General features: G+C 41.8%; 1 protein-coding gene across 2 annotated transcripts in view; it reads left to right on the top strand.

Annotated features, from left to right (window-relative positions):
* Positions 1-2620: 2620 nt before the first annotated feature.
* Positions 2621-25909, top strand: part of LOC126320530 (uncharacterized) — a 192843-nt gene continuing 169554 nt past the window's right edge. Inside the window, exon 1 of one of the 2 annotated variants that reach the window (XM_049993999.1) lies at positions 2621-3020. The gene's annotated coding sequence lies outside the window, so the exon portion shown is untranslated. The remainder of the gene's footprint in view (positions 3021-25909) is intronic. The other variant, XM_049994001.1, reaches the window with a different exon arrangement.

Raw genomic sequence — 25909 nt, 5'->3', positions numbered from 1 at the left:
GAAGTGTTAAATATTTACATATAAAAGTAAGTATACATACCGACGAGTCACAACATTATGACCAACGCCCGCAGCGAGGCTGAACGCCGCCTGGGAACGTCGCGGGCAGATGACGCAATATGAAGAGTATGTAAGGTGAAATGAGACGAACAGGGATTCATTGTGGCGGCGATACGGGCCGCAAATGGGAAATCCACTGACATAAGTAATTTTGACAAGGATTATTTATAGAATTTTAGATTTTTTTAATAATTTTTTTTTTTTATAGAAAAGCAGTTGTTATTGCCTGGCTACTGGAAACGGAGCATCTGAATCCGTGAAGCTTGTCGGTTGTTAATGTGCTACGGCTGTGAGCATCTACGGGAAGTGGTTGAAGGACGGTGAAATCATGAGTAGATGTTAACGTATTGGACGTCCACGACACATCACACAATGTGGAGGTCGAAGACTAGCCCGCTCTGTAAAGGGGGGTAAGCAGAGATCTGTAGCAGATCTAATTACACAGCACAACGCTGGTGAAGGCACAAGTGTTTCGGAACACTCCGTTCAACGCTTTGTACCAGACGATCCCTTATTTTCTCATGTCGACCCAATGACATGGCCAATTACTGTTGCAGTGGACACGGGATCACCGAGATTGGACCGCGTATCATTAGGAACGTGTCACCAGGCTAGACGAATCAAGTTTTTTCTTACACCATGTTCTTGGTCGTGTTCGAATACGCCGTCATATAGATGAAAGTCTGCTTAAAACACAAAACATGCCCCACTTCACAGACACAGACCGTTGGGAACAGCATTATGATAGGTGGGGGATCTACACCTGGTCTTCCTTGAGACCTGCGGTAGTAATCGAAGACGCCATGACAGTTGTGGACTCCTTTTCTTTCTCTTGTTCTTTATCCTCTGTCTTGACAGAGTCGGTATGTTAATTTGCGTATATGGCAATGTTAGTGGTAGCAGGTGGTCGAATCTCCTTCCCGTCTTCACTTCCTCTCCCCTCCCCCATGACGTAATTTTTGTACGCCAGTTGTCTAAATGTTTGCAAATTGTCTGAGGCGGGACGTGGGTACTAGTCCTGAAGAAAACCGCCTAAAAACCAGATCCACGCTCTCCAGCTCACCGGCCCTCGTCGTTAATCCTGCGGGCGGATTGTATTCGAGACCGGCGTGCATTCACGAATGCCGAAAATCATGTACTAACGCTCGCGGCTATCGGGGTGGGGTGGGGGGTACATGACGGCTACGGACTATGCGTACACAATTGCAGACTGCTTGAATACCTTCATGCTTGATGCCTTCCCCCATGGCGATGGCAACTTCCAGCAGGATAACTATCCATAGAGGTGGTTTCAGGAACACAAGAATTAACTCATACTGATGTTTTGACCAGCAAATTCATCTAATCTTGGGACCCCAGCGGACCCCAACTCTGCACCCACAAATCACGAGCCCATAGTTTACTGGAAATGTGTGGTTGTGCGTAGATATCTGATGCTAGACACCTCCGTATTCAGAAGAAGGAGTTGTCGAATCCTAAGCTACTCAGAATAGATGCTATATTGCCTGCCAAAGGTGACCCAAGTAGGTGGTTATAACACGAAGGGCGTTCAATAAGTAATGCATATATTTTTTTTGAAAACAGGTTGGCTTTATTGAAGATTACAGTGCATGATATTCTTTATTTATGTATTTATTTATTTTATTTTTTATTTTTTATTTTATTTTTGCTAAAAAAACTCTGTTTTTCAACATAAACTCCGTTCAATGAGACGGTCTTACGTCACCTTACGGAGAGGCCATATATACAGCATGTAGCACAGCACGGTACCAGCCTACTGGTCGAACTTGGAGACAAGGTTTTTCAGCGTCCCCATCATCCACGTACACATCCCGTCAAGTGCTTTCTTCATTGCACAGATGGTCCTTCGTTGCTCATTATGGTCTTCTGTTAGGTGGCGAGGAACACAGCTGGCACACACCTTCGAGTACCCCAACTGGAAGACGAGTTTGTCAGAAATACCAACAGAGACCTTTAGGTGAGCAGCGAGATGTTTGACTCTGATCTGTCGATCGCAGGAGTCACAGCTGTGTGCGGCCGGCCGGCACGCGGGAAATCGGACAGGTTTCCGCGACCTTGTTCGATGATGACATACGCTTCTCCCAACGACTCACCGTGCTTTTGTTCACCGCCAGGTCTCCGTAGACATTCTGCAAGCGCCTGTGAATATCTGCGATGCTCTGGGTTTCTGCCAAAAGAAACTCAATGACAGCTCTCTACTTGGTGTGCACCTTCGTTACAGACGCCATTTTGAAGGCTATAAGTAGCGTCGCCATCAATCGGAACTTCATGAAACTGTAGAGGCTGAAGTGGGAATATTTCATAATGTACCACAACAAATTTTGCATTTTTAAACCATAATTGGCTGAGAAAAAATGTGTTGTATTCCTTAATTGAACGCCCCTCGTATTTCGGCTCGTCAGTACAGTATAATTCATGCCAATTTGACGTTTGTTGCAGACCGCTTTCGTGCTGTCGCGGCTTTAATGGCAAGCAGTGTATTTTCTACTGTGAAAGAGTAGAACGACTTGGGGAACTGAGGAGAGGTGTTCGGAGCGGCAGTCGTCAGAAGGACGCGCCGCTGGTGCTTACGGCAGACCGGGTGACCGACTTGGCCCTCAGAGCGCAACTCCTGCGCGACCGCCCCCGGCGCCGCGACCACGGAGAACGCCTGCAGTCTGCGCGAGACCCCACTGTGTGCTGACGGCCTGCACTCTCCTCGAAACTCGCTGTTTTGCCCAAACCGGTACTGCTTTCAACTTTAGGCTTTACGTTTCAGCGTACTGCCGAGGGCAGTTTTACGTATTCAAACGCCACCGCCTAGCAGAGCTCGACCGACTGACGTGAAACTCTTGAAGTTCTTGAATCTGGCGCCTTCTAACGAAACAGTATTTCACGGTGGTGTTCTGCGTGTTCCGGCAACACTAACTGAGCTCTAGTTTTTGGGCGTCATCTGGAAGGTAAGCATTAACACATTCTGCGTGTTTTAAATGATACTGTTTATGTAAAACTATCTGCAGTTCCCGGTGTGTGTAATACATCCCACGCAAAGTGATTCGCCCTGTGCCTTGTTGATACTCATAGTGTTGGCACACCGCATTGGGAGCTGCAGTCACTTTAAATCGAAGGGTATGTTTAAGTCGCTGGGTATCAGAGGAACGAATACGTCTTCACGTTGATTCTTCATGGCCATCTTGTTTCGTTACATATGCAGCAACGGCAGCGAATCAATAAAATAAGAGTTTGCAATCCTGTTTCTTTCCAATTCTCGAGTTTCTGCTCGTGCCGCGATCTAGGAACGTCTGATGGTACTACTCCAAGACCGGTATTGTAGGTGCAATTTATTCTTGCGATAGGACTTTTCATTAATTTTCTTCGTTGTTTCATCTGAATGGATATATATATGGTGAGGCAGGAGGAAAGGTACATGCCTTTAGTGATTCTGAACAAAAAACTTCATATGAACGTATACCCTATTCCGAATGGTTTCCGAGATAAAACACATTTAATATTGCTTTTGCATGTTTTTCTTGAATAACTCGAAAACCACACCCTCCAGCGAAAACGTGTCGCATTATAAAATTAAACTATATTATATTTCCTACAAAGAAGGTCTTATTCATTTTTTCTCTAGAACTAATGGTTTGTGCAAAGAGAGCGCGAGAAAGTTGTGCGTGTGTATCTTCAAAAGAATATAGAAAATGAAACACCTACAGTCGTCCGTATGATGTCATTTGTTGTATGGCTACCAGTTTCAGTGCTTCAGGCCTTAGCTGATGCTAAACAGATTAACACCATCCATATACACGACGCATCAGTGGCCAGTATCTATAATTAGTATATGCAGATTACGTATAACTGCGAATTTGATGATTGGAGAGACAGCATCGCCGTTACAGGTAATCTGCGTAAAGCAGTTGTAGATGTTGTCCATTGATGAGTCGTGTATACGGATGGTGTTAGCCCTTTTAGCTAAGGCCTGAAGAAGGTGCCCTGAAGCACCGACACTGGAAGCCATAAATAAATGACATCATAAGTACGACTGTAAGTGTTCATTTTCTTACAAAAGGGAACGGCCGAGTCCTGCAGACGCCCAATCACAAGGTTGGACATACAAGAAACTGCTTCCATGTGAACTCGAATACCTCCAACTTTACTTTCATCGTCTTGGTTGAGTCTTCCATTAGAACTGGATGACGCTTCAGCGCCAACTGAATGAACCTGTCAAAAACGCGCTGCTCTTCTTTGAATCCTCACTACTTCATCTGTCATTGCTGTCTCGTAAGGTTAGCGGACTGACCAACAGTACTCAAGTACTGGTCGAAAGAATTTTTTCGTAAGCTGTCTCTTCCGTGGTTCCTGAGAATTCTTCCAATGAATGCCGGTCTAGCATCCGCCCTAGCTGCGATTACTTTTATGTGGTCGTTCCACTTTAAATCGCTCGTTACGCATGCTTGCAGTTGTTTGATGGATGGTAACACCTTCCAGTGGTTGTTCTGAGGTGGTGTAATCTATACTAATACACTCCTGGAAATGGAAAAAAGAACACATTGACACCGGTGTGTCAGACCCACCATACTTGCTCCGGACACTGCGAGAGGGCTGTACAAGCAATGATCACACGCACGGCACAGCGGACACACCAGGAACCGCGGTGTTGGCCCTCGAATGGCGCTAGCTGCGCAGCATTTGTGCACCGCCGCCGTCAGTGTCAGCCAGTTTGCCGTGGCATACGGAGCTCCATCGCAGTCTTTAACACTGGTAGCATGTCGCGACAGCGTGGACGTGAACCGTATGTGCAGTTGACGGACTTTGATCGAGGGCGTATAGTGGGCATGCGGGAGGCCGGGTGGACGTACCGCCGAATTGCTCAACACGTGGGGCGTGAGGTCTCCACAGTACATCGATGTTGTCTCCAGTGGTCGGCGGAAGGTGCACGTGCTCGTCGACCTGGGACCGGACCGCAGTGACGCACGGATGCACGCCAAGACCGTAGGATCCTACGCAGTGCCGTAGGGGACCGCACCGCCACTTCCCAGCAAATTAGGGACATTGTTGCTCCTGGGGTATCGGCAAGGACCATTCGCAACCGTCTCCATGAAGCTGGGCTACGGTCCCGCACACCGTTAGGCCGTCTTCCGCTCTCGCCCCAACATCGTGCAGACCGCCTCCAGTGGTGTCGCGACAGGCGTGAATGGAGGGACGAATGGAGACGTGTCGTCTTCAGCGATAAGAGTCGCTTCTGCCTTGGTGCCAATGATGGTCGTATGCGTGTTTGGCGCCGTGCAGGTGAGCGCCACAATCAGGACTGCATACGACCGAGGCACACAGGGCCAACACCCGGCATCATGGTGTGGGGAGCGATCTCCTACACTGGCCGTACACCTCTGGTGATCATCGAGGGGACACTGAATAGTGCACGGTACATCCAAACCGTCATCGAACCCATCGTTCTACCATTCCTAGACCGGCAAGGGAACTTGCTGTTCCAACAGGACAATGCACGTCCGCATGTATCCAGTGCCACCCAACGTGCTCTAGAAGGTGTAAGTCAACTACCCTGGCCAGCAAGATCTCCGGATCTGTCCCCCATTGAGCATGTTTGGGACTGGATGAAGCGTCGTCTCACGCGGTCTGCACGTCCAGCACGAACGGTGGTCCAACTGAGGCGCCAGGAGGAAATGGTATGGCAAGCCGTTCCACAGGACTACATCCAGCATCTCTACGATCGTCTCCATGGGAGAATAGCAGCCTGCATTGCTGCGAAAGGTGGATATACACTGTACTAGTGCCAACATTGTGCATGCTCTGTTGCCTGTGTCTATGTGCCTGTGGTTCTGTCAGTGTGATCATGTGATGTATCTGACCCCAGGAATGAGTCAATAAAGTTTCCCCATCCTGGGACAATGAATTCACGGTGTTCTTATTTCAATTTGCAGGAGTGTATGTCAAGACAAGTCGTTATTGGAATTATTACCAAAAATCTCGAAAAGCAATTGACCGATTTACTTCAGATTTTTCCACAATACTCTCATGAACATTCAGAAGAACATAGACTATATATAAAGGGGAAAAGTTGTTACTAAAAATCTGTTAAAGTTTTTGAGCGATTTACTTAAAAATTTTTTGAATATATGTAGTATACAAATATAAATGTAATATACAGGGTGTCGGACCTAACAGTCATCAGGTGCTTTTTTCTCAGCCGGTGTATCCGAGCGATTATAGGCGCTTCAGTCTGGAACCTCGTGGCCGCTATGGTCGCACGTTCCAATCCTGCCACCGGTATGGATGTGTGTGCCGTCGTTATGTTAGTTAGGTTTAAGTAGTTCTAAGTGCTGGGGGACTGATGACCTCAGATGTTAAGTCCCATAGTGCTCAGAGCCATCTGTTTTTTTCTGGTGTTCCAACAGATTTCTGCAATTTGGTTATTGCATCGTACAGCTTACTACTAGTCACATATTCCATGCGACGTCCATTGACAACAGAAAGCGTCAGTCTCTTAGAAACAACAGTTTTTATAATTGTAGTTTTACTTGCCTCTTCGTTAGAGCGGTCTCAGATTAGTCTAGTCCGATATTAGATTTAGTGTCTAAATGTATGTACGAAATCAAGTGATACACCAACATTTCTGAAAATTGAACCGTGAAGTATACATAAGCTCACCAGAGAAAATATTAGTCACCCCCCTAACATTTTGACTAACGGCCACAATTCTTAGAATGCCGGCCATTTTTATGGTTGTTTTTAGAAATTATATATCTGTGCGACACACTGAAGACCGACGGGGTCCGTTAATATACGTGATTTTTTATTTAAAAGCGGGAGAAAACTTACTCCGACAAATGACGGGATCGGGAGTCGCGGCAATTTTCGCGTTCTATCAGTTTTCAAGACTAACAGTCAGTGTTAAAAGAGCACTTTGGTCACTTTGAAGTCTTGTAGATGGTGTAGAAATGGTACCAGGCGGTCATGTGACCCTCTAGCACTAAGGTAAGTCATGGCGGTCATGTGGCGTGTGTGTGCTGTCATTACCTCCCTTTTCTGTTCCAGTAGAGTATGGTTCGCGGGAAGAACGACTGTCTGAAAGCCTCCGTGCGCGCTCGAATCTCTCTAATTTTACATTCGTGACCTCCTCGGGAGGTATAAGTAGGGGGAAGCTATATATTCGATACCTCATGCAGAAACGCACCCTCTCGAAACCTGGACAGCAAGCTACAACGCGATGCAGAGCGCCTATTGCAGAGTCTGTCAGTTGAGTTTGCTGAACATCTGCGTAACGCTATCACGCTTACCAAATAACCCTGTGACAAAACGCGCCGCTTTGCTTTGGATCTTCTCTATCTCTTCTCAACCCGACCTCGTACGGATACCACACTGATGAACAATACTCAAGTATAAATCGAACGAGTGTTTTGTAAGCGATCTCCTTTGTTGATGGACTACATTTTCTAAGGACTCTCCCAATGAACCTCAACCTGGTACCCGCCTTACCAGCAATTAATTTTATATGATCATTCCACTTCAGATCGCTCCGCACGCATACTCCCAGATATTTTACAGAAGTAACTGCTACCAGTGTTTGTTCCGCTATCACATAGTCATACAATAAAGGATTCTTCTTTCTATGTATTCACAATACATTACATTTGTCTATGTTAAGGGTTAGTTGCCGGTCCCTGCACCAAGTACCTATCCGCTGCAGATCTTCCTGCATTTCGCTGCAATTTTCTGATGCTGCAACTTCTCTCTATACTACAGCATCATCCGCGAAAAGCCGCATGGAACTTCCGAAACTATCTACTAGGTCATTTATATATATTGTGAAAAGCAATGGCCCCATAACACTTCCCTGTGGCACGCCAGAGGTTACTTTAACGTCTGTAGACTTCTCTCCATTGAGAACAACATGCTGTGTTCTGTTTGTTAAAAACTCTTCAATCCTGCCACACAGCTGGTCTGATATTCCGTAGGCTCTTACTTTGTTTATCAGGCGACAGTGCGGAACTGTATCGAACGCCTTCCGGAAGTCAAGGAAAATGGCATCTACATGGAGCCTGTATCTAATATTTTCTGGGTCTCATGGACAAATAAAGGGAGTTGTGTCTCAGACGATCGCTGTTTCCGGAATCCATGTTGATTCCTACAGAGTAGATTCTGGATTTCCAGAAATGACATGATACTCGAGCAAAAAACATGTTCTAAAATTCTACAACAGATGGATGTCAGAGATATAGGACAATAGTTTTGCGGATCTGCTCGACGACCATTCTCGAAAACTGGGACTACCTGTGCTCTTTTACAATAATTTGGAACCTTCCGTTCCTCTAGAGACTTGCGGTACACGGCTGTTAGAAGGCGGGCAAATTCTTTCGCGTACTCTGTGTAGAATCGAATTGTTATCCCGTCAGGTACAGTGGACTTTACGCTGTTGAGTGATTTAAGTTGTTTTTTTATTCCTTGGACACTTATTTCGATGCCAGGCAGTTTTCGTTCAGCGCGGACTGTCCTGCGTGTCTGCAAGGAATGGTGTACCAATCGCTTTCGGGTAACACGGCGCAAGTGCAATGGTCGTAAGAAGTGCCTAACCGACACCGACAGGGGCCAGACACTAGTGTCACCGACACTAGTGTCAATGAGCCTCTTTTTCAAACCCGGCACTCCGTGCAGCTGTTAATGAATGCCGTTCTACCTCACTTGTTCCCTAGCGAATATTAACTACACACAATGGACACTTGGACTCGGGTACCTCTCAAAATGACATTGCTCGAAGCGGCAGATGAGGCTACACGTCTCCAGTGGGCCAGGCAGCACTGACACTGGACAGCAGCTAATTGAGGGCAAATACTGTGGGCCAAAGAGACGCGATTTTTCTCTTTTCACATTTTCCGAAGCTTAGAGTGCACCGATGACCCAGCGAAGCGTTTCATCCGTAGTGTAGGATGTAGCTCAGGCTGAAATTCGTTATATGGTGTTTTGGGGGGCGTTACTCATAAATTGGGTTCGCTCGTGAGCAAGAACCAGGACGTGTACTTCGGCACTTTCGTATACCAATTTTGCCCTTTCGTTCACATCTTCATGAAGAGTATGCGGTCAACATTTCGTAATTCCGAGAAACCAACAACCGTTTTCACAAGGCTGCACACACATTTTTTGTGAATTTTTAATATGTATGGATATCTTTCTTCCGCGTTCCAATTTTGATTAAATAAAACCTATACGGTGACCCAAGCTATGCTCAAGTTACTTATGAAAACTGGTCTGGTAGTTTTTGAGATTAGCGTGTGCAAACAGACAGACACGACGGTTTTGCAGCTTTATTAGTATAGGCACAGACAACATTTTCACTTTTTTACGATACAAATTAAAAGACGCGAGTTTTCGGTAAACTGCGCTTGATGAGCATCGTATCCAGAAAAATGTAAAGAAAACGATTTTGTGTTAACTTTATACTATGCGTACTTATTTGTTGTTTATGTGTGTCCGAATGTATAAATGTGTCGAAGTATATAAATATCTTACATTATATGTACACCCTTCCGTAAGAGGGAAAAAAAAGGGAACCGACAGAAAAATGCTCCCGTCGGAGCCCCTGGCAGAAAAGTTGGGAACCAGCTGCCTCATCTACATCTACATCAACTTGATTACTCTGCAATTCACAATTAAGTGCTTGGTAGAAGGTTCATCGAACCATGTTCAAGTTGTTTCTCTACAGTTCCGCTCTCGAATCGAACAGCGCGGGGGAACAACAAACATTTAAAATCTTTCCGTGCGAACTCTGATTTCTAGCATTTTATTAAGATTATCATTTTTATCTATGATGGTGGCTGTCAAAGAAATATTTTCACACTCCTTCCTTGTTCGACGTACACTCAAGCATCCTATAGCACTTCAACTGGCATGCAAATGACCTGATATCAGTCTCACAGAAAACGTCTGGGCGCATTTGGAATACGTGTGAAACATAGTTATTAACATCTCCGCAATTTAGTACTTTTACGGGATCTCACTATCAACGAGTGGCCTCACATGCGTATACCGTATCTGAAGGAACTTGTGGACTCCCCTAATTACCAACCTGAAGCAATTATGAAGGCCAGAGGGGAACTTACACTGCATTAGTGTGTTTTCTCCTGGGAATGAGTTGGGGTTGGGTTGTGTGGGGAAGAGACTAAACAGCGAGGTCATCGGTCTCAACTCCTGGGGATGGCAAATATTTTGTCACGTTCCTTTGAGTTAAATAAACTACATTGGTGTAGTTTAAGTAGATGATAATACATAAATGACTGAGAGTACAAGTTTGTATAGGATGTCTGGAGATGAGAAGTATTGTGTGAAGATTCTAGGTGCTGCAGTCGGAGGCTGTAAATGCTCTCGTGTGGAAACAAAGAGGTCATATGTATGTTCTTGGGAAACCTTCCTCAACGCGGTGAGCATGCGTGTCCACAAATCACTGCTGAAGAGTGGGACGAACAAGGTATCAACAAACCATATCCAACAAATGTTCCAAATGAGCGTATCAGGCAGACATGCAGGACAGGGAAGCAGGATACTGCCCGTTCTTCGAAGAAGATTCGCGTATTCCTCGCTATCTGTGAACGAAATTATTCTGCTGAGAGACAGCACATCTTTCTTGAAACCTAACAGGCTGTCCTCAGAATGGAGAATTCAAGATCGCAAGTTGTATCCAAGGCTCATTCAACCATTTTAGATGGCGCTTGTCCGGTATATCTATCAACAAGTAGGATAGTCAGGCTGCGCTCACTGTGGTAGAAACTGATTAGTGTGTGGTCATCACTGCAGGACAGGTTGAAGCGCACAGATCCGAAAACACAATTTGTCTCTCGGATTGTCAGCGACTGCATTAAAGTGGTCATAAACTTTTGCAGTTTCTCATCAACAGAAGCTGAGACAGTGCGTTGCTATTCGTATGTTCTTGTTAGAGATGGCGGTTATCGCCGAAACAACTTCAACGCCCATTTAACCAGACTGTTAAAACCACTCAAAATAACCGGTTTCTGAAATAACCTATTTTCAGTTTTTTATTCTTATTATTTCCAATAATAAAAGTAAAAATTGAACAAAGATTAAAAAATGTTGACACCCTCACTCTCAAGATACATAGAATCAAAATACTAAATTAAATAGGCAAATAAAAGAAAATGTAGTCTTTCCACCGTTCGCTGCTTTCCTGAAAAGAGACAAGTGGTTGAATACTGCAAAAAAACACTGATATTCTGCCATTGATTCTAACTTTTTGAAACTCTTCAAAAAAATAATGTTGTGATCGAGGATCATGCCACTATTTGTGCATTACGAATAGTCCCTGCTAAAAGGTGAAAAATGAGATCGAGGAACTCTGTTTTTCATGTTAATTCGTCAGTTTTCGGGGGCTACGAGCAGATAAAGGCACATTACGTAGAGACGGGCAGCAGATCAACTATTTTCTATTTTTATCATGAAGTATGAATGGATTGTTAAGCTTTAAGTTTTCTCCTTTTATGATGTCGCAAGATTGTTGTAGCTCTTCCCGTTTTTAATCTTTTAAAGCAAATCGAGCATTACACTTCATTGGTAGCGCACTTTGTAAAATACTTCTAGACTTACTTCTAGACTAGGGATGGTGCCAATCTGTAGTACAACCTATGTCCGACGATGACGTGAGAAACTGCGATATACACCAGATGGTGCAAGTCTTGCACAATGTATGTACGGTGCGTACCGTCGAGCAGACCATACCACGAAGTAACTGGTACATTAATATCACAGCAACGCTGTACCAATATTCTTATGCCATGGGTTTGTTGCTCGTTTGTGTCGGCATTGTTGTTAAAAGAGCACTGATCGCTTTTCCCGTATTCTATTATAATTCAGTGTTTCAAAGAAATGTAAATTTTACGAACAAAAATTATTAGTATTTTAAAAAAGATTTATTTAAGAACTAAAAATTTTAGTACTGCTGCTATGGCTAATTGATATTTGGGTGTTTTACCTGGAGCAATGTTGAGAAGTAAAAAGCACCTGTTATATCCGAGGCCAACCAACTACGGCGAAAACTGGCTATTTTGAAGTAAAATTCCGATATTGGTTCTAACCGCTCGTTTTTTCCCATCCCTATTTTTTACGTACGGAACTTTAAAAATGCCTCACTTGGCGTAGATATGGCGTTGATGTAGTGTGACCAAACGTCCCGGAAAACCGGGATTGTCGCGGTTTTCATCCCTTGGTTTCGGTGTACCGAAGATTTGTTTCGGGACGCTCAAAGGTCCAGGAATTCAGATTTTAAATACGTTTCGTGAAACTTTCTCAAATTTTTGGGATTTCGCTATATTAAAGGAAATACAACACAAGAAATTAATATATTTCAGCTTATCTGTCTAAAACCTCCATTGTCCTATACTAGTAATCACAGTATCAGTATTGATACACTCAGCCAATAATTTACTTTGAGTGGTACTGTGGCCAACAAGTAGTAAGTTGTATTATTGTAACTGAGCTATGAAATCGTCCGACTGTCCCGTCACTTACTCACACACTCATTGTCAGAACGGTGTAGTAGTTGATGTTTTGTCAGACAAACTGCAATAGTTTTTTCTCATATTAGTGGTAAAAATTGCTGCAGTACTTCGAAACGCAATGCCGAAACGTGCCTGCAAGTTCAGTGACTGTTATTCCAAGGAATGGAATTTCATTAAGAAAGGTCGTTTTGATTACGAAGCAGAGTGTTCCGTATGTACTGTTTTGTTAGTATAAGTCATGGTGGACGTTCCGACATAGTTGATCACATCAGGTCAAAGGAACACATTAACAGATACAGTGCACCGAGCTGCAGTAAAACTCTACAAAATTATTTTGTGTAACATCAGTCAAGTGAAGAGACAAAAGTTCGAGCAGCCGAGCTTACACTAACCTACCACACGATAAAACATCACCAAATTTATAGATCTAGTGATTACACTAATAAGCTTAACAGCATTATGTTTGATGATTCTTCCATAGCAAAAACGTTTAGTTCAGCAACAACTAAAATGGCAGCCTTAGTGAAGGGAGTTATTGCTCCCCAGAGTGTAAAGGAAATCCTTGAATACATCAAAAAGTCTTCTTTCTACGGGATATCCACTGATGCCAGCAATCATAAGACGCCTAAAATATTTCCGTTTGTTATTCAGTTTTTCGATATTAATCAGAGAATTCAGAACAAACTTTTGAAGGTGAGTTACCTACCTAATGAAACATCTGACGAAATTTCAAGAATTTGTATGAGTACTATCGAAATATTTGGTCTTGAGATAAATAAATGTGTGGCATTTTGTGGAGACAACACCAACACAAGCTTTGGTGGTTTAAAAAGACAAGGCAAATGCAACGTATTTACCAAATTAAAGGCAACATTGCATGAAAACATTGAAGGAATACGGTGCCCTGCACATGTTTTACACAATAGCGTGCAGACATCTGCTGACAGTTTAAGCTGTGATGTTAAAACTATCGTCATGAAGGTATACTCACACTTTTACATATATACTGTTAGAACAGAGAGGCTTGAGGAGTTCTGTGACTATGTGGGAACTGAATATATGAATGTAATGTGTCACTCGAAAGCTCGCTGGTTATGACTGTTTCCAGCAGTTGAAAGAGTAATCCGCCTGTTTGAACCATTAAAAGATTTTTTCCTAAATGAAGAAAAATCCCCCAAAATATTGGTTCAGTTATTTAGTAACTCTTCAAGTGAAGCCTACTTAAGGTTCATTCACAGTCAGCTTAGCACTTTGTAGCATGTGATAAAGGAAATTGAGGGAAACATGAAAAGTGTAATAGAAGTAAATTATGTTTTGAAAAATACTCTGGAAACTGTTACTAAGAGGAGAGAACAGCAGTTCATTTCTTTTAATGTTAAATCTGTCCTTAAAAGAGCAGAAGTATCAAGAGCAGCGGAAAGGAGTTTTAGAGAAGAAGTTAACAAGTTTTATGACACTCGCGTAGAATATCCCAGCAAGTGGAGCGCCACATATTTACTCTCATCGCCGGTGTTTGTTTGGATGTTACTGAAGAGAGTGCCAAAATGGGAAAGTGTTGAAGAGACAGTTTCTTATTTGAAGAGTAAAGAGATTGAAATCGATGATCCATTCTCTTTGATCAGTTCGGTATACTGACAAATTTTGTTGAAGAAAGTCTTCACAAGTGGAATGATGAAAAAAAATCCACCATTGGAATGTCATGAGAAGTGTGTGAGGTTTTTTAAAAGCTGTGACTGTCTTCAGAATTACTCTGAGTTGGTAATAATTGCAAGGTATTTATTTGCTATCCCAGCCCATAATGCCAATGTGGAAAGAATATTTTCGTTCATGAATATCCAGTGGACTGATGAAAGAAACAGAATGAAGGTGGACTCTCTTGAAGCAATCGTGCAGATCCTGTACAACTACAAAATGGATTGTGCTGAGTTTTATCACTGTGTCTCAAAGAACAAAGACATGATCAAGAAGGCTGGAGGCAGTGAAAAATACCCTTTTCTCCAAGGACAGTCAATTACATCTACAAGTGCTCAGCAATATTAAAGCTCATGTTAATATTAATTGATTAAAAGTTGAATGGCTGTAAAATTTTGTAAAATCGTAATACATTTCTTTATTATTGTTTACGTTTATTAAATGTCATTAATTATGCAGATAATCTAGATTATATCAATCTTTTGTAACCACTTATTAGTTATAATAATGGGGTTAACAAAAGGTATCAACAAAACATTAATATTTAAAATTAAAAAACCTCGGTACATGTGGAATGAGGTGTCCATTGGCACCCGGGTGAATGTGTCCCGGTTTTCACCGAAAATAATTTGGTCACCCTACGTTGATACCAAAGAAATTTTCTTCCTATTCCTGGAACATGTTGTATATTAATAAATGCTGGCATTATTTTTCTATGAAATGTTTAGTATATATCGTCTAAACGCATAAAATCAAATACTTTGTCGTCTTAAAAACGTGGATGGATTATTGCCAACAGAAAGTTATTCACACGTTGTGGTGATATGTAAAGCGTCCTTCATTTTTAGTGAAGGACAACCCAAAATAGTAACTTCAGATGAAATGACCAAGAAAGTGCACAGTTTAATATTGGTCGATTGGCATTTAAAGTTGTTTGGAATAGCTGACGTCAAATGCATATCACAAGGAAGAGATTTTTGCATTAAGAATTAACTAGAAGTAAAATTTATGCAACGTGGCTGCCACACTTGTTGAATTCCGACCAAAAGCAAGTAGGAAGCAAATTCATCAACAACTGCAAACCATCATTTTTTTTCAAGTCCCCAAAGCTCCATTGTGGATTGTGGAGTGTTCCACATTGTCGCCACTTTTGCAGTGTGGACTCTTCTTATGAACTGTTTCTAACATCACTTCATCCACCTGCCCTCATATCTTTTTGGATTGGCCAGATTCCAGAACTCGTATTGTATCCTAAAGTATTTAGATTTGGGCAAAGTGAAGAAGGCGCAGCTGAATTCATTTGCACAAAGTTTTTTGATGTTGCTGAAGTTTTGGACGATGTTTCCCAGGTTACAGTTGCTGCTTATTCTGAAAGTTTATAAAAATAGAATCTGGTAAGAGGTTTAATGTTTGTCTTCAAATAAAAGGTCTTGGTTCAAAAATGGTTCAAATGGCTCTGTTCACTATGGGACTTAACTTCTGAGGTCATCAGTCCCCTAGAACTTAGAACTACTTAAACCTAACTAACCTAAGGACATCACACACATCCATGCCTGAGGCAGGATTCGAACCTGCGACCGTAGCGGTCACGCGGTTCCAAACTGTAGCGCCTAGAACCGCTCAGCCACCGCGGCATTTTGCACCACATGGTTTACTTCCAAATTTTGATACACTTCCCCTGCTGGTTACAATATTGACGTCTATTCGTGATGACAACTGCTTTTAGAGCGACCCTCTAAACACGCCCACTTCCTAACGTCCCTGACAACGAAGTGCGTCGTCGGCCTCGAGACGTCAAAGACCTCGTAAAACCTCCACGTTCAGGTTGGAGTTGTTATACTGGATTTTTTTTGCAAGCTTTTGACACAGGTTAACACTATTACAAAAACTAGAAAAATGTGAAACTTACAGGCTGAGAATCATGCTTACAGTAACTATTGATCATTATTTACGAGTATATGATGTTTATATTGTGTTGACAATGGTATGCTTAATTTGACTTTGGCGTGTTTGATACTCAGATTGTCAAACTGGCGTTTAGCAGTTTGTGTTTTGTTATAAATATGTTGCATCTATTTGATGCTTCATAACAGGATTTACAAACAATAAAAGTAATTTTGGTGTGAACAGTATTGTGAATCAACGATGCTTTTTAATTCAAAATTATGACGCAATTTTCATAATTCGAGTTTAGTTATTTTGTATTTGGGATAGAATTGACAAAAACTGGGAAGCATGTCAGCGTAGCTATTTCCTAAGATTTCGGATGAGACATAAAGTTCCAAAAGATGACTTAATTAATAATTTAACAATACTGCACAATTTGTAATTTTTGTCTTCTGGTTCGTTATTGAAATTAACGTTGCTGTTTCTATGATGTCAGTGCTCAGAGGTTTGTTTACCTGTAATATCCATTTTGTCTGTTCCAAAAATTTAAGTTTTCTTGATAACTGTGCGGTAGCAAATTTGCTTGTAAGTCTACATTGAAGATAATTTTCGATAAGCTGTAAAATCGATCCTGTATTTCCTGCTCTAGATAGGGTGTCCGTCGAAATATTGTGAGGACAGTTTGAATAGATTATAAAGACGAAGTAGACAGTTTTACTACGCTACGATTAGTTGCTGTAGTCTACCACGTCGATCCAGAAGCGAAATCGCAATCGAAACAGTGGGCGTCGATAGCCGGTGATCCTGTACCGAAAGAGCCGAAGTCGATTTTATTTGTTATCTGGGATACAAAAAGTATTCTTCTTATTGATTAGCTTACAGTGTGTAATACAGTAATGGATGAAGACTGCACAAGTCTTGTCGAACTGCTGAATGAAGCAATACGTAAGAAGAGACCTAGTCTGGAATCTCTTATTCGTTCGAATTAATACCCTCTGACTGTGCTGTGAAGTATCTTAATAATTTTGAGACCGGAAAACGATTTGAGTCTATAACAACAGCAAAAGTGCTTTTTTATTGATTTCTAGAATCGCTATTCCAGGATGAGATATACTCGCTGGGAGAACGTTGGACGAAGTGAATTTGCCTAACAGGGGACTATGTCGAAAATAAATATACTTCTGTCCTAAATATAATTATTCACTGTCAGACCGAGAACGCACATCGCCCTTGTACAGTCTTTTGGATCTTGTAAGTACAACGAGCGAGCTAGATTTCGCACGATCATCGTTTTCGTGATCCGTTGCAGTGGCAAATGGTGGAGTCGAAACAAATTTTTCTTCCTAGAAGTAGAGTTACGCTTTTAAAGGACGTTGTATATAGTCTGTAAAATAAAACTTTATAGTGACTCAGAACGAATTGGTATTATTAATTCGTTGTAAATTTCAACAAGCAACAGACCCAAAATCTTTTTGCTCCCATAAGACAGTTCAGGTGTAAATTCACTTATAAAGAAACGCTTCCTTCCCTCTTGTGTGTCTTCATTCGAAGAACTCGTTGTGAGAGCTGTAGGAATCTGACATGTCCAGCTGTGCTGAAGACAGGTTCAAGTGCAAATTTGTGAGCTGTTTACTTTGCACGCTGGCTGCAGTTTCCTGGAATAATGCATCCTGAAATGAAACCTATTTTCTGTTTAACTTGCAATTAAAATAGCGTGATAACGATTCCATGTCCATCTGTGTAATCAGCAAGGCCACCAAATGTACGTTATAGACGTTGTTAGTCATTGTGTCCCTATTATTACCTGCTTCCCCGTTCCATTCCGGGAGAGAGCGTGGGAAATTTCGTCACATACACGCCATCTGCACGTTCTACTACGAACTGTATTTCGTAGAGATTATGTTTTTCAGAGATGTGGTCTCTGGGTTATTACTGTTTTATGACTATCTATATAATAACACGCGAGTCCTATCGTATCTTGCGTTTCGACAGCTAGTTAACGTGACAGTGTTGCGGAGAGATCTTGATACTGGTCTCTTGGTATGCCCAGTAACTACACTTATGGTCAAGTACTGTGATGGTCGTCTTGTGGCTCTCATTGTTGCTATGAGCTGGAAATCTTTTGGGAAAGACTGGATATATCCTTCCATAACCCGCATAAGTCGGTAGAACTGGTATCCAGTGATTTCGAAAGCCACACGAGACAACAAAAATATCTGATTTTGTTCTGTTCATCGTTATCGGATAGGATGTGTATTATTCCAGATGTGTTTCTACCGTGAAGAATGTCATCACAGTTTGGGGCCCGTACAGGACCTGCAACATGCGGTCGTGCATTGTCCTGCTGAAATGTAGGGTTTCGCAGGTATCGAATGAAGGGTAGAGCCACCGGTTGTAACACATCTGAAATGTAACGTCCACTGGTCAAAGTGCCGTCAATGCGAACAAGAGGTGATCGAGACGATTAAACAATGGCACCCCATACCAATCACGCCGGGTGATACGCCAGTATGGCGATGACGAATACACGCTTCCAATGTGCGTTTACCACGATGTCGCCAAACACGGATGCGACCATCATGATGCAGCAAACAGAACCTGGATTCATCCGAAAAAATGACGTTTTGCCATTCGTGCACCCAGGTGCGTCCTTGAGTATACCATCGCACGCGCTCCTGTCTGTGAAGCAGCGACAAGGGTAACTGCAGCCATGGTCTCCGAGCTGATAGTCCATGCCGCTGCAAACGTCGTCGAACTGTTCGTGCAAATGGTTGTTGTCTTGCAAACGTTCCCATCGATTGAGGGCACGATAAGTTACAGCCATGCGGATAAGATGCCTGTCATCTCGACTGCTAGTGATACGAGGCCGTTGGGATCCAGCACGGCGTTCCGTATTACCCTCCTGAACCCACCGATTTCATATTCTGCTAACACTCATTGGACCTCGATCAAAGCGAGCAGCAATGTTGCGATACGATATATCGCAATCACGATAGGTTACAATCCGACCTACATGGAAGTCGGAAACGTGATGGTACGCAGTTATCGTCCTTAGACGAGGCATCACAACAACGTTTCACCAGTCAACGCCGGTCAACTGCTGTTTGTGTATGAGAAATTGGTTGGAAGCTTTCCTCATGTCAGCACGGTGTAGGTGTCGCCACCGGCGCCAACCTTGTGTGAATGCTCTGAAAAGCTAATCATTTGCATATCTCAGCATCTTCTTCCTGTCGGTTAAATTTCGCATTGTAGCACTTCATCTTCGTGGTGTAGCAATTTTAATGGCCGGTAGTGTATTTCCGGACATAAATTCATTGAATCTCTTTTTTACGTATCTTCTCATCGAGCAATCCCTAGAATTTGTACACGGTGGAAAAAATCACGCTTTATTTACAACACATCAAAATTTATCATGAGTTTTTGCACTGTGAGTACCACTGGCGTCAATATGACCTCAATGTAAATTTCTTTTTCTTTCTTGAACGTAACATTAACAAAAAAAAAATAGAATCATGACTTATGTCGAACAGCTGTTACGTACGTTTTTATGTTACTTCGTTAAAATACGGCGAATATATCCCGTGTAAGTTACTTGCGATCTTTATGACCCCAGTGGTATTCAGCAAAACAAACAAAAAAATCCTGACAGTATTGGGGTGAATAGTGAGAACTGACAGGGGTGATACTATAATAGAAGTGTGAAAATGAAGTGATCGTACGGCAGTGTTGGCTGGGATGTCCCAGTCGGGTTCGGCCGCCAAGTGCATGTCTTACTGCATTCGGCGACATGCGGCCGGTGATGAGGATGAAATGATGATGAGGTCAACGCAACACCCAGTTCCCGAGTGGAGAAAATCTCCAACCAGGCCGGGAATAGAACCTGGACCCAGTCCATGGGAGGCAAGCACGCTAGCCCCCAGCTTAGCAGGCCGACATAATAGCAGTAAAAATCTGGTTGAAAACATGCGTCAGCAAACAAGCCGTTTGCCATTGTGTGGTTGCGACCCAATGCTGGCTTCAGTATCAAATGAAGGACAGAAATGGAAAACGTTCTGAGGGCCAAATCCGACATTTGTCAGGAGCATGAAAGAACGATGTATCTCTGTTTGTACATAATTAATTTGTATCCAAAATTTGAGAAGGTATTCTGATACCACAAAATTATGCTGCTCAGCGCATCACTGCAAAACAAAATGAGACAAATTTGAAAATAAATACTATATTAAGTACTTTCTAAGGACTATATCAGGAAACTGACTAGTTCTGTGCATCAATATAACAGTTTTTACTAGCTATTCTTACAAAATAAGAAATCAGCAACCAGTCACTGATAATCCTGCTGTTTATAAATACAAATAGCACCATTACCGGTTTCGAACCGACAGGTTCATCTGCAGATTGCTATTCGCGTTTATGTTACGTTTATTGTTTTTTGCATTAGTTGTTGGCTGTTTCCGTAACAGGTAATGTCCACAACACCAAATCTATACTTAGTATAGATTTGGTGTTGTGGACATTACCTGTTACGGAAACAGGAAAAAAATCGCATAGCCAAGAAAGAGTTGGCGACAAAAACGAAAGTTGGCAGGCGTGTTTCTACAGCTGAAAAATGTCGTCTATTAAAATTTCGCGCCAGTCGCATAAGAGTAGAGCTAGCAGCACCACTATGAGGATGCAAATCAGGTTTGCCTTAAATACACGCGGTAATGGTCGTGAGCGTTAGTCGCCTTTGAGGCTGGACTTGGTGAGTTGATGTCAGTCAAGAATGCCCATAAGGCGACAAAGACGCCATACCAACCCCTCGCTGAGTTTGAGTTTGTAACAGGCCTACAAAAAGCTGCAGGTCTCTATGATACTGCAGAAAGACTTGACAAGAATGCGGGCATTCTACATGATGTAGGTAGCGGAGATCGTAGGAATGTACAGTTGCAAAGAGACTCCGGCCACGTGACACTACCGAGAGGGAAGACCATCGTGTTCAGCGTGTGACTCTAACGCATCATACTGCATCTGCAGCAGCAATTGAAGCAGCAGTTAGCACCATAATGACACAACGAACGGTTACAGATCTGTTACTTCAAGGACAGTTCAAAGCCAGACGCCGTGTAGCGTACGTTCCGCTGAATACAAACCACCGCCATTTGTGGCTTCAGTACGTCAAGCGAGAGCACGTTGGAGGGCAGTGTGGGTGCCTGTTGTGTTTTCTGATGAAAGCTAATGCAGCTGCTTTCTGATGAAAGCTAGTTCATCCTAGGTACCACTGGTGGTCGTATCTTGTTTAGAAGGAGGCCAGTTTAGGGCCTGTTAGCAACCTGTCTGTGTGCTGGACGCACTGGACCTATTCCTGGAGTAAAGGTCTGGGGTTCAATTCGTATGACAGCAGGAGCACTCTCGTGGTTATCCCATGCACGCTAACTGGAAATTTGTACGTCAGTCTAGTGCTTCAACCTGTTGTGCTGCCATTCATGGATATGATTCCTGGTGGTGTTTTCCAACAGGATATCGCTCGCCCACTAACCGCTGTCTTAGTTCAAGATGCTCTACAGTGTCGACATGTTGCCTTGTCCTCCTCGATCACCAGATCTGTCTCCAGTGGAGCATATATGGACATCGTCGGACGACAACTTCACCATTAACCGTCCCTGTACTGGCCGACCAAGTGCAACAGACAAAACTCCATCCCACAAGCAGACATCAGACACTTATACAACTCAATGCATAGACATTTGCATTCAACATTCTGGCGGTTACATCGATTATTAATGTACCAGCTACTCACATCTGCAATGGCTTATCTCTCGCTTACATTAACCTGTTTTCTTGCAATTTTAGTCACGTACGTTACTTAGACCTATTATCCATTTCATAGTGATTGACCTCTGACTTTGGCCTTATATTCTGGTCACATAGCATGACGAGCGCTGATTTTTTATACCTTGCCGCAATCGCGGAAGGTCTACTTTCATTTGGTGTATGGATATTACATTTTAGTTGAAGAGGGAGTGGCATACGCGGTAATATTTAATAGAAATCTTGCTTTTACGACCATTTTTTCGCAAGTGTCAAATCCGGGAAGTCGTGGAAGTCAGATCGCAATTAGGAGACAAATTTCCTTTGCACACTTTAAAGGTACATCTACATCTGCATGGATACTCTCCAAATCACATTTAAGTGCCTGGAAGAGGGTTCATCGAACCACCTTCACAATTCTCTCTCATTCTAATCTCGTATAGCGCGCGGGAAGAACGAACACCTACATCTTTCTATACGAGCTCTGATTTCCCTTATTTTATCGTGGTGATCGTTTCTCCCTATGTAGGTCGGTGTCAACAAAATATTTTCGCATTCTGAGGAGAAAGTAGGTGATTGGAATTTCGTGAGAAGATTCCGTCGCAACGAAGAAGTCTTTCTTTTTAAGAACGTCCAGCCCAAATCCTGTATCATTTCTGTGACACTCTCTCCCATATTTCGCGATAATACAAAACGTGCTGCCCTTCTTTGAACTTTTTTGATGTAGTCTGTCAGTCCTATCTGGTAAGGATCCCACACCGCGCAGCAGTATTGCAAAAGAGGACGGACAAGCTTAGTGTAGGCAGTCTCCTTAGTACATCTGTTACATTTTCTTAGTGTCCTGCCAATAAAATGCAGTCTTTGGCTAGCCTTCCCCACAACATTTTGTATGTGTTCCTTCCAGTTTAAGTTGTTCGTAACTGTAATACCTAGGTATTTAGTTGAATTTACGGCTTTTAGATTAGACTGATTTATCGTGTAACCGAAGTAACCTTTTAGCATTCATGTGGATGACCTCACATTTTTCGTTATTTAGGGCCAACTGCCAATTTTCACACCATTCAGATATCTTTTCTAAATCGTTTTGAAATTTGTTTGATCTTCTGATGACGTTAATAGTCGATAAACGACAGCGTCATCTGCAAACAACCTAAGAAGGCTGCTCATATTTTGTCCCAAATCCTTTATATATATAAGGAACAGCAAAGGGCCTATAACACTACCAGAAGTCACTTCTATTTTACTCGATGACTTTCTGTCAATTACTAAGAACTGTGACCTGTCTGACAGGAAGTAGTTTAACTTGTCGCGAAATTGAAGTAGATATTTCCTGTGAGTTAGTATGGGCAGAGGTCATTGTTGGCAACCGGAATAAAGTAATCCAGTCAAATAACTGAGACAATATTCCATAAGCACGGAATTTCACTACAAGCCACTTCTGTGGTACAGTGTCAAAAGCTTCCGGAAATCCAGAAATACGGAATCGATCTGAAATCCCTTGTCAATAGCACTCAACATTTCATGTGAATAAAGAGGTAATTGTGTTTCACATGAACGATATTTTCTAAACCCATGTTGACTGTGTGTCAATAGACAGTTTTCTTCGAGGTAATTCATAATGTTTGAACATAATATATGTTCCAGAATTCTGCTGCATATCGACGTTAACGATATGGGCCTGTAATTTAGTGGATTACTCCTACTACCTTTCTTGAATATTGGTGTGACCTGTGCAACTTTCCAGTCTTTGGGTACGGATCTTTTATCGAGCGAACGGTTGTATATGATTGTTAAGTATGGAGCTAATGCATCAGCATACTCGGAAAGGAACCTAATTGGTATACAGTCTGGACCAGAAGACTTGCTTTTATTAAGTGATTTGAGTTGTTTCACTATTCCAAGAATATTTACTTCTACGTCACTCATGTTGGCAGCTGTTCTCGATTCGTATTCTGGAATATTTACTTCTTCTCCTTATGTGAAGGCATTTCGGAAGGCTGTGTTTAGTAACTCTGCATCGGCAGCACTGTCTTCGATAATATCTTCATTGCTATTGTGGAGAGAAGGCATAGATTGTTTCTTGACGCTAACATACTTCACATACGACCAGAATCCCTTAGGATTTTCTGCCACGTTTCGAGACAAAGTTTCGTTGTGGAAACTGTTATAAGCACCTTGCATTGATGCCCGCGCTAAAGTTCGAACTTCAGTAAGAGATCGCCAATCTTGGGGATTTTTGCCCTGTTTAAATTTGGCATGTTTGTTTCGTTGTTTCTGCAACAGTCTTCTGACCCCTTTTTGTAGATTAGATTAGATTAGGTTAGATTAGTACTTGTTCCATAGATCATGAATACGACACTTCGTAATGATGTGGAACGTGTCAGGCTAATAAAAGGTGTCTGTACAAGATATTACATTACACAAAATATTACATGACACTTAATATTTTTAATTCTTTTTTGGTAGGGGTTGGGGAAATTTCCCACTTATTATATCCAAAAAGTCATCTAATGAGTAGAAGGAGTTGCGTTAAGAAATTCTTTTAATTTTCTTTTAAATGCTATATGGCTATCTGTCAGACTTTTGATTCTATTAGGTAAGTGACCAAAGACTTTCGTGACAGCATAATTTACCCCCTTCTGAGCCAAAGTTAGGTTTAACCATGAGTAGTGAAGATCATCCTTTCTCCTAGTGTTGTAGCCATGTACACTGCTATTACTTTTGAATTCGTTTGGATTGTTAATAACAAATTTCATAAGTGAATATATATATATATATATATATATATATATATATATATATATATATATATATATATAAGTAAGTGTCTGCAGGATGATCTTGGATGATCTCCAGCAATTATATATATATATATATATATATATATATATATATATATATATATATATATATATATATATATATATATATATATTAGCTCTTTAAGTAAATGTCTGCAGGATGATCTTGGATGACCTCCAGCAATTATTCTGATTACACGCTTTTGTGCTATGAACACTCTTTTACTCAATGATGAGTTACCCCAGAATATGATGCCATAGGAAAGCAGAGAATGAAAATAGGCATTTACTCAGATGTATATCGCCAAAATTTGCAATGACCCTAATAGAATATGTAGCTGAAATCAAACGTTTCAACAGATCCTCAGTGAGTGTTTTCCAGTTCAATCCCTCATCAATGCATACACCTAGAAATTTTGAATATTTTACCTTAGCTACCGATTTCTGATCGAAGTCTATATTTATGAATGGTGTCATTCCATTTACTATGTGGAACTGTATATACTGTGTTTTGTCAAAGTTTAATGAGAGCCCATTTCCAGAGAACCATTTAATGATTTTCTGAAAAACATCATTTACAATTCCACCAGTTAATTCTTGTCTGTTGGGTGTGATAGCTATACTTGTATCATTATAAGCTTTGCATCTTCGTGAATATGGAATGGAAGTCATTAATATATATTAAGAACAGCAGAGGACCCAAGACCGAACCTTGCGGCACCCCATTCTTGATTGTTCCCCAGTTTGAGAAATCACCAGTTTTTTGCATATTATGTGAACTGCTTATTTCAACTTTTTGCACTCTTCCAGTTAGGTATGATTTAAACTATTGGAGCACTGTCCCATTCATATCACAGTACTTGAGCTTATCTAGAAGTATTGCATGATTTACACAATCAAAAGCCTTTGATAGATCACAAAAAGTCTCAACAGGTGACTTCCGGTTCCTCAGAGCATTTAATATTTCATTAGTGAAAGTATATATAGCATTTACCGTTGAAAAACCCTTTTGGAAACCAAACTGACATTTTGTTAAAACTTTATTTTTACAAAGGTGTGAAGCTACTCTACAATACATTACTTTTCAAAAATTGTGGATAAGGCAGTCAGAAGAGAGATTGGGCGGTAGTTGTTGACATCAGACGTATCCCATTTTTTATG

The sequence above is a fragment of the Schistocerca gregaria genome, chromosome 2 (genome assembly GCF_023897955.1).
Source record: "Schistocerca gregaria isolate iqSchGreg1 chromosome 2, iqSchGreg1.2, whole genome shotgun sequence".
NCBI classification, from domain to species: Eukaryota; Metazoa; Arthropoda; class Insecta; order Orthoptera; family Acrididae; genus Schistocerca; species Schistocerca gregaria.
Note: the sequence above shows the minus strand (reverse complement) of the source record. Positions and strands in the feature narration are given on the sequence as shown.